This window comes from Capsicum annuum, chromosome 1 (assembly GCF_002878395.1).
Source record: "Capsicum annuum cultivar UCD-10X-F1 chromosome 1, UCD10Xv1.1, whole genome shotgun sequence".
In the NCBI taxonomy this organism is placed as follows: domain Eukaryota; kingdom Viridiplantae; phylum Streptophyta; class Magnoliopsida; order Solanales; family Solanaceae; genus Capsicum; species Capsicum annuum.
The window spans coordinates 46,097,542-46,116,288 of NC_061111.1; the positions used below are offsets into that span (position 1 = coordinate 46,097,542).

At 36.9% G+C, this 18,747-nt stretch overlaps 1 pseudogene; it reads right to left on the reverse strand.

The window, feature by feature from the left end:
• Positions 1–5,453: 5,453 nt before the first annotated feature.
• The window catches only part of LOC107845842, a 35,575-nt pseudogene continuing 22,281 nt past the window's right edge, over positions 5,454–18,747 (reverse strand).

Sequence of the window (18,747 nt, forward strand, 5' to 3'; positions counted from 1 at the left end):
CAAATCATCAATTTTGGGAAGAGGGTATTTATTTTTAACAGTAACCTTATTTAGCTAACGGTAGTTTATACACATATGAAAGGAACCATCTTTATTATGCACAAAGAGTACAGGTGCACCCCAGGGAGAAATACTAGGACGGATAAAGCCCTTGTCAAGAAGATCTTTTAACTGTTCTTTCAACTCTTTCAATTCTGTGGGAGCCATTCTGTATGGCGGGATAAAAATAGGATGAGTTTCCGTCAGCAAGTCAATGCCAAAATCTATCTCCCTATCAGGTAGTATCCCTAGGAGATCATCTAAAAAACTTTCAAAAATTCATTAACCACGGAGACATACTGGAGAGAAGGACTTTTAGTATTAGAATCTTTTACCCAAATTAGATGATACAAATAACCCTTAGATATAAGTTTACGGGCTCTGAGATAAGAGATAAATTTCCCCTTAGGTGCTAAAGAATACCCCTCCCACTCTATCACTGGTTCATTCGGAAAAGAGAAAGTGACTTTTCAGGTTCTACAATCTAGTGTCGCATAGCACTAATGGAGCCAATCCATCCCTAAAATAGTATCAAAATCCACTATATCAAGCTGGACAAGGTCTGCCACAGTATCACGATTATAGATAGACACAACATAATTTCTGTACATCCTCCTAGTCACAATAGTCACTAATAGGAGTAGAAATAGAGAAGGGTTCCAGAATATTTTAGGGCTCAAAGCAAAAACTGACTGCCACATATGGGGTCACATAAGACAGAGTAGATCCGGGATCAAGTAACACATACACATCACAGGAGAAAATTCATAACGTACCCGTGACAACATCTGGTGAAGCCTCTGCATCCTGGCGATTAGTCAGAGCATATAACCGGTTGCGACCGCTCCCGGTAGCTGAAATAGTACCCTTGGGTGGTGGTGGTGCTGAGGAATTTTCTTGGGACTTAACGCCCCCAGCATTTCCTTTAACAGTAGGGCAATCCCTCTTGAAATAACCTGTCTGCCCACAAGTATAACACACACGATCACTATAGATGCACCTTCTCGGATTGTTCTTCCCACAAGTACCACAACGAGGATAGTGCCTGAATGACTGGGCCACACTCCCTTGTGATTGAGCACTCTGCACTCTGGGCCCATTGTTAGGCTGCAAATTCTGAAATCTCTGATCAACAGGAGGTTTGGGCATTGGGACACTAGCCGAAGACTGAGCATTACTCTAAAACTTTTTTTTAGTCTATCTATTTCCCTAATTACCACCCAGTTGTTGACTCTTATTCTGCACCATAGATCTGGCCCTCTTAGCCTGCTTGTCTCTCTCCTTTGATTCAACAGCCATCTTCTTTTGCTCCTCAACCTGTTGCATGCAAACGGACAATCTGGGGAAATCCATATCTCTGTTTAGCATTGCCCCTTTGCATTCCAATACCAAATTATCCGACAGACCGAATGCAAAATTTCTCATGTGGGCCCTCATATTTCACGCTAATTTCAGAGTATAACAAGATAACTGGTTGAATTTCAGGGTGTACTCCTTGACGCTCATCTTTCCCTATTTCAAATTCATGAACTCTTTAGACTTGGACTCCCTCAACTCCAGGGGAAAGAATCACTCCAGAAAAGCTTTCATAAATTCGCCCCATATAGAAGGATCAACATTATTTCCCCTCAAATCTTCCCATTCGTTGTACCAATGATTGGCCACATCCTTCAGTTGATAGGCCACCAGTTCAACTCCTTTCACCTCATTCGCATGCATGACCTAAAAGATTTTCTCCAGCTCATCAATGAACCCTTGTGGGTCCTCCTCAACCATTGTACCCGTAAACTTAGGCGGGTTCAGTTTCATGAATTGATCAACCCGTGTAATCTTAGATGCACCAGATGTAGACCCCACATCTTCAGACGGTCGGGCCTCGGAAGCCTCCAACTGAGCTATCATATGTATCTACTGTCTGAACTCAACATTTGATACTTCTCTTTGGGGAGGTTGAGTACGATTAGTTCCAGACCGGGGAGCCCTAGGTTCCTTTGGTGGTCTGGTCTGAATAGGAGAGACTCCCGAAGTGGCAACAAACTTAGGAGTATGAGCTCGATTATGTGTCCTCATCCCATGGGTAGGGCGAACATCCTCAGCTTGGGTATTCTAATCGTTGGAGCAACGATGAGGCATGATAACTTTCTGAAATACAAGAAATCATTGGTTAGAAAACATTCAGACTTTACAACATGAACTAAATCATAAAAGAAGAGAGGCATTCCTAAATGCCTTATAGCCTCCTACTTATAAGTATGGCGCGCTACACACCCATAAATAGGATTCTACCTGACGTAATTTCATAGAGACCCCGGGACCATGAATCGTGCTCTGATACCAAGTTTGTCACAACCCTAGCCGAGACCCTGGCCGCGATGGGCATCCCAAACTATGAAAGCCCGAGCGCCCTTCACTCTCTAGAAATCATGCACATATTCATATACTATAAAGGACAATGCAGAAATACATATTAATACGGAATCATGGTCATTATTTTAATTCAAACAAATAATATGAAATAAAATCCATAAGCCTCCAATACCATCAAACATCAGTCTATGAAATCTCTAATACATCAAAACCAACATCTTGTCTAGAACTGGGACAAGGCCCCCAGTCAGACCATAAACATAGAATGAGATAGCAAAGTATAAAGACTAGGCCTTCCAAAATAGAAAAGGCTCACCAACTACAACTTCTGACACACACAAGTCTACTGGTGAACGGGACCCCGAGACTATGCCTCAGATCCTGAAATAGGGGGGGTCAATACACATGTACTGGTATGTGAAATAAATTAAAGAAAAATAGCATCTTTAATACACAATATAGATGAGAGCATTTCGTAAAATATTACATATAAGATAAGTAAACACATGGACAAAATTTAGAATTTTCTAAGGCTTCCTTGTGAACATGACTCAACACTTTGTTACTATTCTAAGCTAATCGGTACACCCTATAAATTTGTACTTCTATGGGCTATATGGAATCCGCCCTTGACTCGACAGCCAAGCCTCCAATTCAAGTATTTAGCAAGGATTGGAGTTCTTAATATTTTGGTACACCCCCTTACAAGTATATCGTGGCATCACCCTTACATGACATCTACATTATTCCCCTTTTAGGACAATACCCGTATCAGCATCTATGGTTTCCAGCGATGAGCCCTTACACTCAAATGCCTTCTTTAGGTAACCGACTAGCTCTCTTAAGCCCACTTTTTAGTTCTTTGAAAACATGCTTCATACTTTCAAATCATTCAATATTTATTCTATCAAAGGCCTATCATCATTGGGTATCGTCATACCCTAACTTGCAAGTCGTTCATATCATATCAATTTCACAGCCCACCTTATTCAAAACATGTAATCCTTTATTTAAATTCAATGAGTAAAGTTATGGAAAGAAGACTCCCTCTCAACATGTCATAAACTTTGTCAATTAGAACAACAATAAGAAATTTACTATCAAAACACTAGTTCATGCATTTGAAATAATCTACAATATAATTAAAACATATTGTCAGACCTAGAGAGGGAAGTTATTGTTCATGCTCTCAATCAAATCTTTCAAAATACATTTGAAAATACATGTATTCATAGTCGTAATTCAATTCTATATAAAAGAGTTCAAAACCAACATATACTTTTATCAAAACGAAACCATGATGCATATCATTCAAACGCTATCAAGAACCTTTCATAATCATAATTTTATATCCTTAAATTTAGTAAAAACATTAAAACTCATGCCCATGGGGTTTAAGGATAGTCACACATACCTTAAGTTATTTAGTTCGAAGAATGGAACTCTAGTCTTGACTCTTTTCTTGGATTCTTGAACTTAGATGAAACTCTAGTTTGATCTTGTTCTTGAGAGTGAAAAGAGGATTTTGATGTGTTGAAAAACTGATTAAGATTGATTAATAACGTGTATAAAGTAATTTAATTTGTTTGAGAATTTTTTGGGAGTAAAAGTACCAAAATACCCCATTAAAATACACCTTTTTGCGCGATTCAGCTTTTACTGACGGTTTGGTTGACGGACCGTCAGTATGGTGTCGAACCGTCACTCCAGCCGTCAGTTCATGGCCATAAAACGAGCTTTATGCTTAAGACCTGATGGGAAACTTGACGGGCCGTCGCTGGATTGACGGTCCTCAGTCTGGCCGTCGCTCTTCGGCAGACTGATACCTCTCAGTAAAATGGGCATAAGTTTTTATCCCGATATCGGATTAAGGCAAAACCGGTGGAGTTGAAAAGAGGACTCAAATAAATTTCATTCGATATATAATGGGCTCTCTAATTCATTTTATACAAAAAGTTATGGTTCATTGATGTTGACCCAAGTTTAAACACTCACCAAAACTCGATCGATAGGAAGACTTTCAACTCGTCCTTGAGTTAAGGGATCTATATGACCTCAATTCATGCTCAACTAGATTCCCACACTACATAATTGATTAACACACTAAATTTGCATAGTATTTATGGCATTTGAAATATTTACGCGTAGGAATAATGGTTTACATTCTAGTCCGAAATGCATGTCGTCACAGTTAATCAGCACTAGCAAATATTTCACTATTTTAATGTAATAAAAATTACTATTTCACTATTTTAATGTAATAAAAATTACTCTCTCCATCTCATTGTCTCATTTTGTGTCATTTTTTTAAATTCATCTCAAAAACAAATATTATATTTAACAACTATTTAATAATATCATCTTCATTTTTCCTTATTGGGTTCTACATAATAAGAAAAGATAACTAAAAAGAAATTTTACAAGTCATTATTTATTTTTTAAACTTTGTATTCGATCAAATAACGACACATAAAATAAGATGGAGAGAATAATATTTATCGACACGAATTCAAATTTAATCGGACCCAACATGAATACTGAACACAAGTTACACAAAATTCAATCGCAACCAGGGAGTCTTTTACTATCTAAATTGAGGGAATTTTAAGAAATATAATGTCCAACACAATATTTTACATCTCCAAACTTCTCAAAACTTTAATTCGAAATTCAAACTCACTTCTTCATGCTTGTTTAACAATGGTGTGTTACTTCTCTAATTCAATTTTCACCACTCAAATCTTACAAAATCAATACTTAACAACAGTTTATGCACTAATTCAAGTAAGAGCTAAAAAAAACATGGCACACTTTGGTAATAATCTTTGGTGTTGACTAAGTGTAAAAATATCAATCAACATTACCAACTTTAAATAATAAATATTTTACAACACATCATCTACTTAAGACATTAGACAAAAAGTTGTAGCACATATAAAACAAGAATAAAATGTTTTCCAATTGGCACTGGTGCAGCATGACCATAAGTTTTAATTTAGGTGCTCAGAAAGGTAACTGATTGGAATTATTGAAATCTGATGAAACTACTAGCCACAAGGAGTTAGCTTCTTGTTTCCAGCGCCACGAGGGTTGTCATCTTTCCAGTCATCCCATGCTCTTGCTTTATCTTGGGCAGCGTCGTCATCTTCTTCTTCTTCATCTTCATCTGGCCTCGACTTGGGGCCGTCCTTGTACCTTGAAGAGTTTGCTTCTTCCATGAGCTTGACATTCCTTTCTTGCCATTTGTTCATCATGTTCGTCTACGTTAACCCAGCTTCTTCTATGCTCATGGTTGGCAATCTAACATTGGAATAAAGATCATAGAACTAGTTCATCGAGGCTTGCTTGTCCATATAGGATCTAAGATTGGAGTAGATATTATAACTTTGTAATTCAAGAGATGATGCGTACCTATAATGAGGCTGAAAGACTTGGGCGGCTATCCTTTCCCGTTCAGTTGAAGGGTTTACACCAACAAGACTTGCAGGTCCAAAAAGTAAAGGCTGGTGTTTATGTTCATGCGCTTCTGAAACCTTGGCCCTCCCTTCTAGGACATCTTGTGCAAAAGTGGCACAGGTGATGGGTGCTGCAGGTTTTGTATAGCGAGCTCGTGCAGCAGCATTACGATGCCAAGATTCTACTTTTTGGGTGCGTTCGTCAAGTATTAGCTGAGAAAATTCTTTCTCCCCATCGTACAAAAGTACAGTAGCATTGTGTTGAAGCAAAAGTGCAATCTAGAGAGCAATGCGACAAAAACCTTCTTTAAGATATGGAGTAAGAGGTTCATGGAGTTGAAGAAGAGAGGCATAGCAATTTAATGTTGATGTTTTAGGTAGTCTTGAGGGAAGGACTACCCCCCACAAAAGGAGAAAAAATGGTAAAATCCTGAGGTAATTATTGAAGCAGACAATGAAGGAAGATGGAGAGAAGTCCACAAGAAGTAGTATTATTGCAGTCATTCGGAGTTGCATCACCTCCTCTTGATCTAGCATCAACTAATCATTACTGTACCTAACCACTTCCAACAAACTCTAGAGTAATAGTTGTGTACGTCTCTCTTAGGCAGACTCGTGTTCTGGAGTGTGCTGGGGCGAAAAGCACAGGCTCAAATGAAAAAAATGTAATGAGCTCATTTAAGGGGAGATAATTAAAGATTGGAATCTGTATAATAGCAATTACATAATCAGAGGCTACCAGAACCGAATGGCAAATTAGCATGGAAAAGAAGCCAAATCAACTAATTGAGTTTAATAGTACCTGAAGCTGCTTCTCCCTGGCAGCAGAAAGTATTTCTTCCTCTTTCTTCAGCATTTCAAGCAAATCGAAAGCCTGCGGGGCAACGATTTGAAAATATGAAGTTATATTACCAAGTACAGGAAATAAATAAAGATTCAACTCCTATGAGTATAGAAGTTCTTGGCAAACCTTACAAAGGTCCAAGTAAATAGCTGTAAGCCATGCCTGCAATGCATAATGGTTTTGAAGAATCAGACATTTCCTCAAAGTGAGATATAGAGGCCAAAAATTAAGGTTAGAAATAACTTCAAAGAAGCAATAGCAAATTTTACATTTGAATCAGGCTATGTTTTGTTATTTTCCACAATACGGGTACGTAGAATCTGTATAATAGAATAACAACTTCAACTCGAGTTCAAGTATGAACAATAACACAATGAAGTTGAACAAATACCCTCAACACAAGATCAAAATGATCTTTACAAGAGGTGTATTTTATATTTCAGAAATATAGATGAAACAGAAATTGTTAAGGCCAAGTCGTCTGAATTCACGGACTTTCCTTAAGGAATAATTCGCCTCACTGTACCCGAGGTTATGGAATCCTCCTCCTAGGATAAAATGGCCTTCAATCCGACTATAGCGGTACCTCAAATAGGCGGATTCTTCGAACACACTCACGGTTTGAATGATCACACTTAGAGTATTTTTAAGAAGAAGAAGAAGCTTGTAATTCTGAATTTTTTTTCTCTCTTAACATGTGGAAGAAAGCAGGTTATTTATAGCCACAACATGCCTCTTCTGAAGAGAGGCAATGGTTCAATCCAAAGGTTGCACCTTTGCTGTAAGTTTATATTTGTTCATGAAAGATTGCATCTTTTCCTGAACAGTCATCTTGTTTCTTGAATAAGTGTGTCATTTTGCTGAATGGTTGCATCAGTTTCTTCAACTAGTACATCAGTTCAGAAACAATACATCATTTCTGAAGCAGCATTAGTTCAAACAGTGCCTGCACAGTTTTGAAACACTGTTTACTGCACAGTTTCAAAACACTGTTCACTGCACAATTTCGAAACACTATTTCGGAATATAAATGGAGTCCAACAGAAAATATTTCCTGCGTTTTACATATATTTAGATCAGATTTTCATCAAATAAAATTTGTCCAAAAAGATAGATCTCATCGATCGATCATTTGCCAAATCCAAATCCAAATCCAAATCCAAAGCCGAGCCGAGCGAGCGACGACGATGACGGCGTGAGACATCTCTATTTTCTTGCCTCACTTATCATGTGGAGTAAGTGTTCATTAATATAAACACTACAAAGTTTCCTTCTCCCACCAATGTGGGAGAATTAGTGGACTTTTCACTTTAGGAGTATACCTTCTAAATTGGTATCTCCTTCCTTCTACAATTTTTTTCCAATTTTTCCACTCACACTTCATTCATATACTATAAACCCAACAATCCCCCACATGAATGGGGAATGGCTATTTTTTCGTAAAACTTTTACGGACAAGTATGTGATCATCAAGCAAAGACTGATTGCATCTGGATAAATGGGATTCCCTTTGAACTTTTTGTAGTGAACATGCATCGGATGCACTCGGTCAATCGGAGATTTGATATCTTTGAACCGTCAAAATATAATGTACTCCTAGACAACACATGTCACACAATCAGCCGTTTACCGTTTATGGTTCTTACGGTTTTGTTCTTTTCAGCCATAAACACGTCCTGATTTTCATGAGAGCTTAGAGAATAGGCCTTTACTAACATTCTCTTTGAAGCGGCTTCCACTTCGCCCACACATTGATGATTTCTAAACGTTCAATCCTGTAGATTAAACTATTTGGTCAAATCTGCCAAATTTAGATAATCATTAAAAGATTTTTCACCTTAAATCTTATCTTTGTTTACTATACATTGTTTGCATCATGAGAATGGGTTGGGTAATTGACAATGTTGAACCTGTCAGACACAAATTTGTTTGATATCCTTGAACCTAGGTCTTGGCTAGGTAGAGTTATCGCCATGCTGACTTATCTAAGGCCTTAAACCCATTCCCTTAGATGTCCTTTCTACTCCTTCTCTAGATAGGCCTTTTGTAAGTGGATCCGACACATTATCTTTTGACTTTACATAGTCTACAATGATAATTCCACTAGAGAGAAGTTATCTAATGGAATTATGTCTTCGTCTTATATGACAAGATTCACCGTTATACATCATACTCTCTTTCCTACCTATTGCCGCTTGGCTATCATAGTATATACATACTGGTACCACTGGCTTGGGCCAATAAGAAATATCTTCTAAGAAATTTCGAAGCCATTCTACTTCTTCACCGGCTTTATCCAATGCGATAAATTCAGATTCCATTGTAGAGCGAGAGATACAAGTCTGTTTGGATGATTTCCAAGAAACTGCTCCTCCACCGACAGTAAATACATATTTACTTGTGGATTTTACTTCAGTTGATCCGGTGATCCAATTTGCATCACTATATCCTTCAAGTACCGCAAGATATTTATTATAATGGAAAGATAATTTTAAGTGTATTTAAGATACCCCAAAACTCTTTTCATTGCCATCCAGTGAGTTTTGTTGGGATTACTCGTGTACCGACTCAATTTACTGATAGCACATGCTATGTCTGGTCGTGTACAGTTCATTATATACATTAAACATCCCAATACTCTTGCGTACTCCAATTGCGAGTCACTCTTACCTTCATTCTTTCGAAGTGCAAAGCTCACATCCAATGGAGTCTTGGCAATACCTTATTCCATATACTTGAACTTGTCAAGTCCCTTTTTGATATAATGAAACTATGACAATGTCAACCCTTGTAGAGTTTGATGGATTCTTATACCTAAGATCACATCTGCAACTCCAAGGTCCTTCACATCAAACTTGCTCTCTAGCATTCGTTTTGTTACATTTATGTCAGAAATGTTTCTACTAATGATCAACATGTCATCCACATCATACAATGACTTGGTGATTTGGAGTGTCTTTAATATAAACACATTTATCACATTCATTTATTTTGAATTTGTTTGCCAAAATGGTTTGGTCAAACTTCGCATGCCATTATTTTGGTGCTTGCTTTAGTCCATATAATGACTTGGTGAGTTTACACAGCTTGTTTATCTTTCCTGAAACCAAAAAACCCTCAGGTTGTTGCATGTAAATTTGTTCTTCGAAATCTCCATTTAGGAATGCAGTTTTCACATCTATTTGAAGGATTTGAAGATCATATACCGCCGCTAAGGCAATTAGTATTCGAATCGAGGTTATCCTTGTTACTGGCGAGTATTTATCAAAGTAATCAAGGCTTTTCTTCTGTTTGAAGCCTTTTACTACAAGTCTTGCCTTGTATTTGTCAAAAGTACCATCCGCCTTTATTTTCCTTTTGAAGATTCATTTAGAACCTAAAGGTTTATTTCCGGGAGGAAGGTCAATCAATTCCCATTAATGGTTTCTTAAGATTGAATCTATCTCACAATTTACTACCTCTTTCCAAAAGGCTGAGTCTGATGAAGACATCGCTTCTTTAAATGTTTGAGGCTGATTTTCTAAGAGAAATGTTACAAAATCCGATCCAAATGAAGTTGACGTTCTTTGACGTGTACTACGTCTTGAATTATGTTCATTATGTACATTCTCAGTTGGTTCATCTCGAGGTCGTTTGAATCTCGACTAGACTATTCGTGTCTAATTTTATATGGGTAAATATTTTTAAAGAATTCAGCATTGTCTGATTCAATTACCGTATTTTCACTAATATCCGGATGTTCGGATTTATGAACCAAAAATAGACATGCTTTACTACTTTTAGCATATCCTATGAGCATGCAGTCCACTGTTTTAGGTCCTATCTTAACCCTTTTAGGTATAGGAACTTGTACCTTTGCTAGACACCCCCACACTTTGAAATATTTCATGTTAGGTTTCCTTCTTTTCCATTTTTCATAAGGAATTGATTGTGTCTTACTATGGAGAACTATGTTGAGTATATTATTGGCCGTAAGGATAGCCTCCCACCATAAGTTTTTCGGTAAACTAGAACTTATAAGTAAGGCATTCATCATTTTCTTCAAAGTTTGATTTTTCCTTTCCGCAATTCCATTAGATTGGGGTGAATGCGGGGTCGTAGTTTGATGGATTATTCCATTCTCTACACATATTTGCACAAAGGGAGATTCAATTTCTCCGCCCCTATAATTTCTTATCATTTTGATCTTTTTGTCTAACAGATTTTCAACTTCAATTTTATATTTCCTAAACGTATCTATTGCTTCATCCTTACTATTTAGCAAGTAAACATAACAATATCTAGTTCAATCGTCAATAAAAGTTATGAAATACTTTTTCCCACCATGAGATGGTGTTGACTTCATATCACAAATGTCAGTGTGTATTAAGTCTAAGGGATTGAAATTTCTTTCAACGGACTTAAAAGGATGCTTTGCATACTTTGATTCCACAAATGTTTGACACTTAAATTTATTGCACTCAAAGTTTGGCAAAACTTTTAAGCTAATCAGTTTTCATAACATTTTGTAACTAACATGGCCTAAACGTTCATGACATAAATCATAAGACTCAAGCAAATAAGACGAATTCAAACTTTTATTCATTTCAACAGTCATTACATTCATCTTATAAAGGCCCTCCATGAGATAGCCTTTTCCTACATACATTTCTCCTTTGCTAACTACGAATTTTCTAGAAACGGTTATACATTTGAATTCGTTCTTATCTAGGAGTGAAACAAAAATTAAGTTCCTACGTAACTCCAAAAAATATAGCACATTGTTCAATGTCAAGACCTTGTCAGAAGTCATCTTTAAGCAATTTTTTCCTATTCACTCCACCTTAGCAGTAGTGGAGTTGGACGTGTAGAGATTTTCTTTGACTTGAGCCGGAGAAAATGACGAGAACAAATCTTTGTTTGCAAAACATGGCGTGTGGCACCAGAATCCATTAACCATTTGCGTGGATTCCCCACCAAGTTTCGTTCTGTGAACATAGCACACAAATCATCATATTCTTTATTGGACTCAATCATATTCGCTTGCTCCTTTTTCTTGCCTTTCTTCGGGGCTCGACAATCTGTGGACTTGTGACCAATTTTACCACAATTGAAGCATTTTCCCTTGAACTTTTTCTTGGGTTGATTGCTTCCATGTTCATCTTTCTTTCTTTTGTTTGAGTTGTTTTGGCCATCTTCTACAATATGTGCTCCATTCATTGTAGAATTTCCCTTTGACCTTCTTTCGGCAGCTTTATTGTCCTCTTCAATATGAAGTCAAACAATAAGATCTTCAACGGTCATCTCCTTGCATTTATGCTTTAAGTAGTTTTTGAAGTCTTTCCACAAAGGTGGTAGCTTATCAACTATCGCTGCTACTTGGAAAGAATCATTCACAATTAAATCTTCTGCTAGGAGATCATGTATGATGACTTACAACTCCTGTACTTGAGAGACAACAGATTTGCTATCAATCATTTTGAAGTTCAGGAACCGTGCAACAAGGAATTTTTTAATTCCCACATCCTCCATTTTATATTTCCGTTCAAGTTCCCCCCACAGTTTCTTTGATGTCTTGGTTTCACTATAGACATTGTAGAGGTCGTCTTGGAGACCACTCAGAATATAGTTCCTGCAAAGGAAATCCGAATGTTTTCAAGCTTCTACAATAACGAAGTGGTCTTTGTCCGAGGTTCCCTCAGGCACCTCGGGAGTGTCTTCGCTAGTGAACCGTTGTAGACATAAAGTGGTAAGGTAAAAGAACATCTTTTGTTGCCACCTCTTGAACTCAATGCTAGAAAATTTTCCGGGCTTCTCCGCTAGTGCCATCATTGGCGAAGCATTTGAGCGACTTGATGTGGCAATATTATTTGCCCCCATAGACATTGTGGCATCCATCATTTGACTTTTAGTTGTCATTTTTCCTATCTCCATAAGACAGGAAAATTAGTATTTTTTAGAATACTATTAATAAAGTTAAATAACTTTGAACTCTTCTTCTTCTTGTTTCTAGTTAACGATGAAGTTTTTATTACTTCGAATCGTCAACCGAGTGAACCTTAACTTGTGATGAAGAATTTAAGTCTGCTAATCACTAGTTAAATTCAAGCGGAGTAGAAAGCCTAAGCTTTAATCTCCAAAAGCAAGCAATACAGATTCTGTAAGATATTCCTTAAGATTGTTATTTTCCACAATACGGGTACGTAGAATCTGTATAATAGAATAACAACTTCAACTCGAGTTCAAGTATGAACACTAACACAACGAAGTTGAACAAATACCCTCAACACAAGATCAAATTGATCTTTACAAGAGGTGTATTTTATATTTCAGAAATATAGATGAAACAGAAATTGTTAAGGCCAAGTCGTCTAAATTCACATACTTTTCTTAAGGAATAATTCCCTCACTGTACCTGAGATTATGGAATCTTCCTCCCAGGATAAAATGTCCTTCAATCTGACTATAGAGGTACCTTAAATAGGCAGATTCTTCGAACACACTCACGGTTTGATTGATCACACTTATAGTATTTTTAAGAAAAAGAAGAAGCTTGTGATTCTGAAATTTTCTCTCTCTTAACCTGTGGAAGAAAGCAGGTTATTTATAGTCACAACATGCCTCTTCTAAAGAGAGGCAATGGTTCAATCCAAAGGTAGCACCTTTGCTGTAAGTTTATATCTGTTCATGAAAGATTGCATCTTTTCCTGAACAGTCATCTTGTTTCATGAATAAGTGTGTCCTTTTGATGAATGGTTGCATCAGTTTGTTCAACCAGTACATTAGTTCAGAAACAATACAAAAGTTCTGAAGCAGCATTAGTTCAACCAGTGCCTGCACAATTTTGAAACACTTTTCACTGCACAGTTTCAAAACAATGTTCACTGCATAATTTTGAAACACTGTTTTGGAATATAAGGGGAGTCCAACAAAAAAAGATAGATCTCATCGATCAATCATTTGCCAAATCCAAATCCAAATCCAAATCCGAAGCCGAGCCGAGCGAGCGATGACGATGAAGGTGCGAGGCATCTCTATTTTCTTTCCTCACTTATCATGTGGAGTAAATTTTCATGAATATAAACACTACAAAGTTTCCTTCCCCGACCAATGTGGGAGAATTAGTGGACTTTCCACTTTGGGAGTATACCTTCTAAATTGGTATCTCTTTTTCTTCCACAATTTTTCTACATTTTTTCCATTCACACTTCGTTAATATACTATGAACCCAACTATCCCCCACATGAATGGGGAATGGATATTTTTTCATAAAACTTTTAAGGACAAGTATGTGATCATCAAGCAAAGACTGATTGCATCTGGATAAGTGGTTTCCCTTTGAACTTTCCGTAGTAAACATACATCGGATGCACTCGGTCAATCGGTAGATTTGATATCTTTAAACCATCGAGATTTAATGTACACCTAGACAACATATGTCACACAACCATCCTTTTACCGTTTATGGTTCTTATGGTTTTGTTCTTTTCACCCATGAACACGTCTCGGTTTTCATGAGAGCTTATAGAATAGGGCTTTACTAATATTCTTTTTGAAGCGGCTTCCACTTCGCCCACACATAGGTGATTTCTAAACATTCAATTCTATAGATTAAACTATTTGGTCAAATCTGCCAAATTTAGATAATCATTAAAAGATTTTTCACCTTAAGTCTTATCCTTGTTTACTATAAATTGTCTACATCATGAGAATGGGTTGGGCAATTGACAATGTTGAACCTGTTAGACAAAGCTTTGTTTGATCTCCTTGAACCTAGCTCTTGGGATCTCCAGTCTGCTAGGTAAAGTTACCGCCATGCTGACTTGTCCTAGGCCTTAAACCCATTCCCTTGGATGTCCTTTCTACTCCTTCTCTAGATGGTCCTTTTGTAAGTCGATCCGACACATTATTCTTTGACTTTACATAGTCTACAGTGATAATTCCACTAGAGAGAAGTTCTCTAATGATATTATGTCTTCATCTTATATGAAGAGATTTACCGTTATACATCATACTCTCTGCCCTAGCTATTGCTGCTTGGCTATCACAGTGTATACATACTGGTGCCACTGGCTTGGGCCAATAAAAAATATGTTCTAAGAAATTCCAGAGCTATTCTGCTTCTTCACCGGCTTTATCCAATGTGATAAATTTAGATTCCATTGTAGAGCGAGAGATACAAGTCTATTTGGATGATTTCCAAGAAACTGCTCGTCTACTGATAGTAAATACATATCCACTTGTGGTTTTTACTTTGGTTGATCCGGTGATCCAATTTGCATCACCATATCTTTCATGTACTGAAGGATATTTATTATAATGGAAAACATAATTTTGAGTGTACTTAAGATACCCCAAAATTTTTTTCATTGCCATCCAGTGAGTTTTGTTGGGATTACTCGTGTACCGACTTAATTTACTGATAGCGCATGCTATGTCTGGTCGTGTACAGTTCATTATATACATTAAACATCCCAATGCTCTTGCATACTTCAATTGCGAGTCACTCTCACCTTCATTCTTTTGAAGTGCAAAGCTCACATCCAATAGAGTCTTGGCAATACCGAATTCCATATACTTGAACTTGTTAAGTACCTTTTCGATATAATGAGACTGTGACAATGCCAAACCTTGTGGAGTTCGATGGATTCTTATACCTAAGATCACATCTGCAACTCCAAGGTCCTTCATATCAAACTTGCTCTCTAGCATTCGTTTTGTTACATTTATATCTGAAATGTCTCTATTGATGATCGACATATCATCCACATATAAACATACAATGACTTGGTGATTTGGAGTGTCTTTAATATAAACACATTTATCACATTCATTTATTTTGAATTTGTTTGCCAACATGGTTTGGTCAAACTTCGCATGCACTTGTTTTGGTGCTTGCTTTAGTCCATATAATGACTTGGTGAGTTTACACACCTTGTTTTTCTTTCCTGGAACTACAAAACCCTTAGGTTATTCTATGTAAATTTGTTCTTCCAAATCTCCATTTAGGAATGTGGTTTTCACATCCATTTGATGGATTTGAAGATTATATACCGCCGCTAAGGCAATTAATATTCGAATCGAGGTTATCCTTGTTACTGGCGAGTATTTATCAATGTAATCAAGGCCTTCCTTCTGTTTGATGTCTTTTACTACAAGTCTTGCCTTGTATTTGTCAATAGTATCATCCACCTTTATTTTTCTTTTGAAGATCCATTTAGAACCTAAAGGTTTATTTCTGGGAGGAAGGTCAATCAATTCCTATGTATGGTTGCTTAAGATTAAATCTATCTCACTATTTACTGCATCTTTCCAAAAGGATGAGTCTGACGAAGACATCACTTCTTAAAATATTTGAGGCTGATTTTCTAAGAGAAATGTTACAAAATCTGATCCAAACGAAGTTGACATTCTTTGACGTGTACTACATCTTGGATTTTGTTCATTATGTACATTCTCACTTGGTTCATCTCGAGGACATTTGGAACCTCCACTGTTCGTGTCTAATTTTATACGGGTAAATGTTTTTAAAGAATTCAGCATTGTCTGATTTAGTTACCGTATTTTCACTGATATCCTAATGTTTGGATTTATGAACCAAAAATAGACATGCTTTACTACTTTTAGCATATCCTATGAACACGCAGTCCACCGTTTTAGGTCCTATCTTAACCCTTTTAGGTATAGGAACTTGTACCTTTGCTAGACACCCCCACACTTTGAAATATTTCAAGTTAGGTTTCCTGCCTTTCCATTTTTCGTAAGATATTGATTGTGTCTTACTATGGGGAACTCTTTTGAGTATACGATTGGCCGTAAGGATAGCCTCCCACAATAAGTTTTGCGGTAAACCAGAACTTATAAGTAAGACATTCATTATTTCCTTCAAAGTTTGGTTTTTCCTTTCAGCAATTCCATTAGATTGGGGTGAATACGGGGCCGTAGTTTGATGAATTATTCCATTCTCTACATGTATTTGCACAAAGAGAGATTCATATTCTCCGCCCCTATTTTTTCTTATCATTTTGATCTTTTTGTCTAACTGATTTTCAACTTTAGTTTTATATTGCCTAAACGCATCTATTGCTTCATCCTTACTATTTAGCAAGTAAACATAACAATATCTAGTGCAAACGTCAATAAAAGTTATGAAATACTTTTTCCCACCATGAGATGGTGTTGACTTCATATCACAAATGTCAGTATATATTAAGTCTAAGGGATTGGAATTTCTTTCAACGGACTTATAAGGATGCTTTGCATACTTCGATTCCATAAATGTTTGACACTTAGATTTATTGCACTCAAAGTTTGGCAAAACTTCTAAGTTAATCAGTTTTCATAACATTTTGTAATTAACATGGCCTAAACGTTCATGCCATAAATCATAAGACTCAAGCAAATAAGACGAATTCAAACTTTTATTCATTTCAACAGTCATTACATTCATCTTATAAAGGCCCTCCATGAGATAGCCTTTTCCTACATACATTTCTCCTTTGCTAACTACGATTTTTTTAGAAACGGTTATACATTTGAATCCGTTCTTATCTAGGAGTGAAACAGAAATTAAGTTCCTACGTAACTCTGGAACATATAGCACATTGTTCAGTATCAAGACCTTGCAGGAAGTCATCTTTAAGCAATTTTTTCCTATTCCCTCCACCTTAGCAGTAGCGGAGTTGGCCAAGTAGAGAATTTCTTCTACTTGAGCCAGAGAAAATGATGAGAACAAATCTTTGTTTGCGCAAACATGGCGTGTGGCACCAGAATCCATCCACCATTTGCGTGGATTCCCCACCAAGTTACATTCCGTGAACATAGCACACAAATCATCATATTCTTTGTTGGACTCAATCATATTCGCTTGGTCCTTTTTCTTGCCTTTCTTCTTGGCTCGACAATCTGTGGACTTGTGGCCAATTTTACCATAATTGAAGCATTTTCCCTTGAATTTTTTCTTGGTTTGATTTCTTCCATGTTCATCTTTCTTTCTTTTGTTCGAGTTGTTTTGGCCATCTTCTACAATATGTGCTCCATTCATTGTAGAATTTCCCTTTGACCTTCTTTCGGCAGCTTTATTGTCCTCTTCAATATGAAGTCGGACCATAAGATCTTCAACAGTCATCTCCTTGCATTTATGCTTTAAGTAGTTTTTGAAGTCTTTCCACAAAGGTGGTAGCTTATCAACTATCACTGCTACTTGGAAAGCATCATTCACAATTAAACCTTCTGCTAGAAGATCATGTATGATAACTTACAACTCCTGTATTTGAGAGACAACAGATTTACTATCAGTCATTTTGAAGTCCAGGAACCGTGAAATAAGGAATTTCTTGATTCCCGTATCCTCCATTTTATATTTCCATTCAAGTGGCCCCCACAGTTCCTTTGATGTCTTGGTTCCACTATAGACATTGTAGAGGTCGTCGTGGAGACCACTCAAAATATAGTTCCTGCAAAGAAAATCCAAATGTTTCCAAGCTTCTACAATAATGAAGAGATATTTGTCCGAGGTTCCCTCGGGCACCTCGGGAGCGTCTTCGCTAGTGAACCGTTGTAGAAATAAAGTGGTGAGGTGAAAGAACATCTTTTGTTGCCACCGCTTGAAGTCAATGCCAGAAAATTTTTTGGGCTTCTCCGCCGGTGCCATCGTTGGCGGAGCATTTGTGCGACTTGATGTGGCAATATTATTTGCCCCCATAGACATTGTCGCATCCATCATTTGACTTTTAGTTGTCATTTTTCCTATCCCCACAAGACAGGAAAATTAGTATTTTTTTAGAATACTATTAATAAAGTTAAATAACTTTAAACTCTTCTTCTTCTTGTTTCTAGTTAACGATGAAGATTTTATTACTTTGAATCGTCGACCGAGTGAACCTTAACTTGTGATGAAGAATTTAAGTCTTCTAATCACTAGTTAAATTCAAGCGGAGTATAAAGCCTAAGCTTTAATCTCCAAAAACAAGCAATACAGATTCTGTATGTTATTCCTTAAGATTGTTATTTTCCACAATACGGGTATGTAGAATTTGTATTATAGAATAACAACTTCGACTC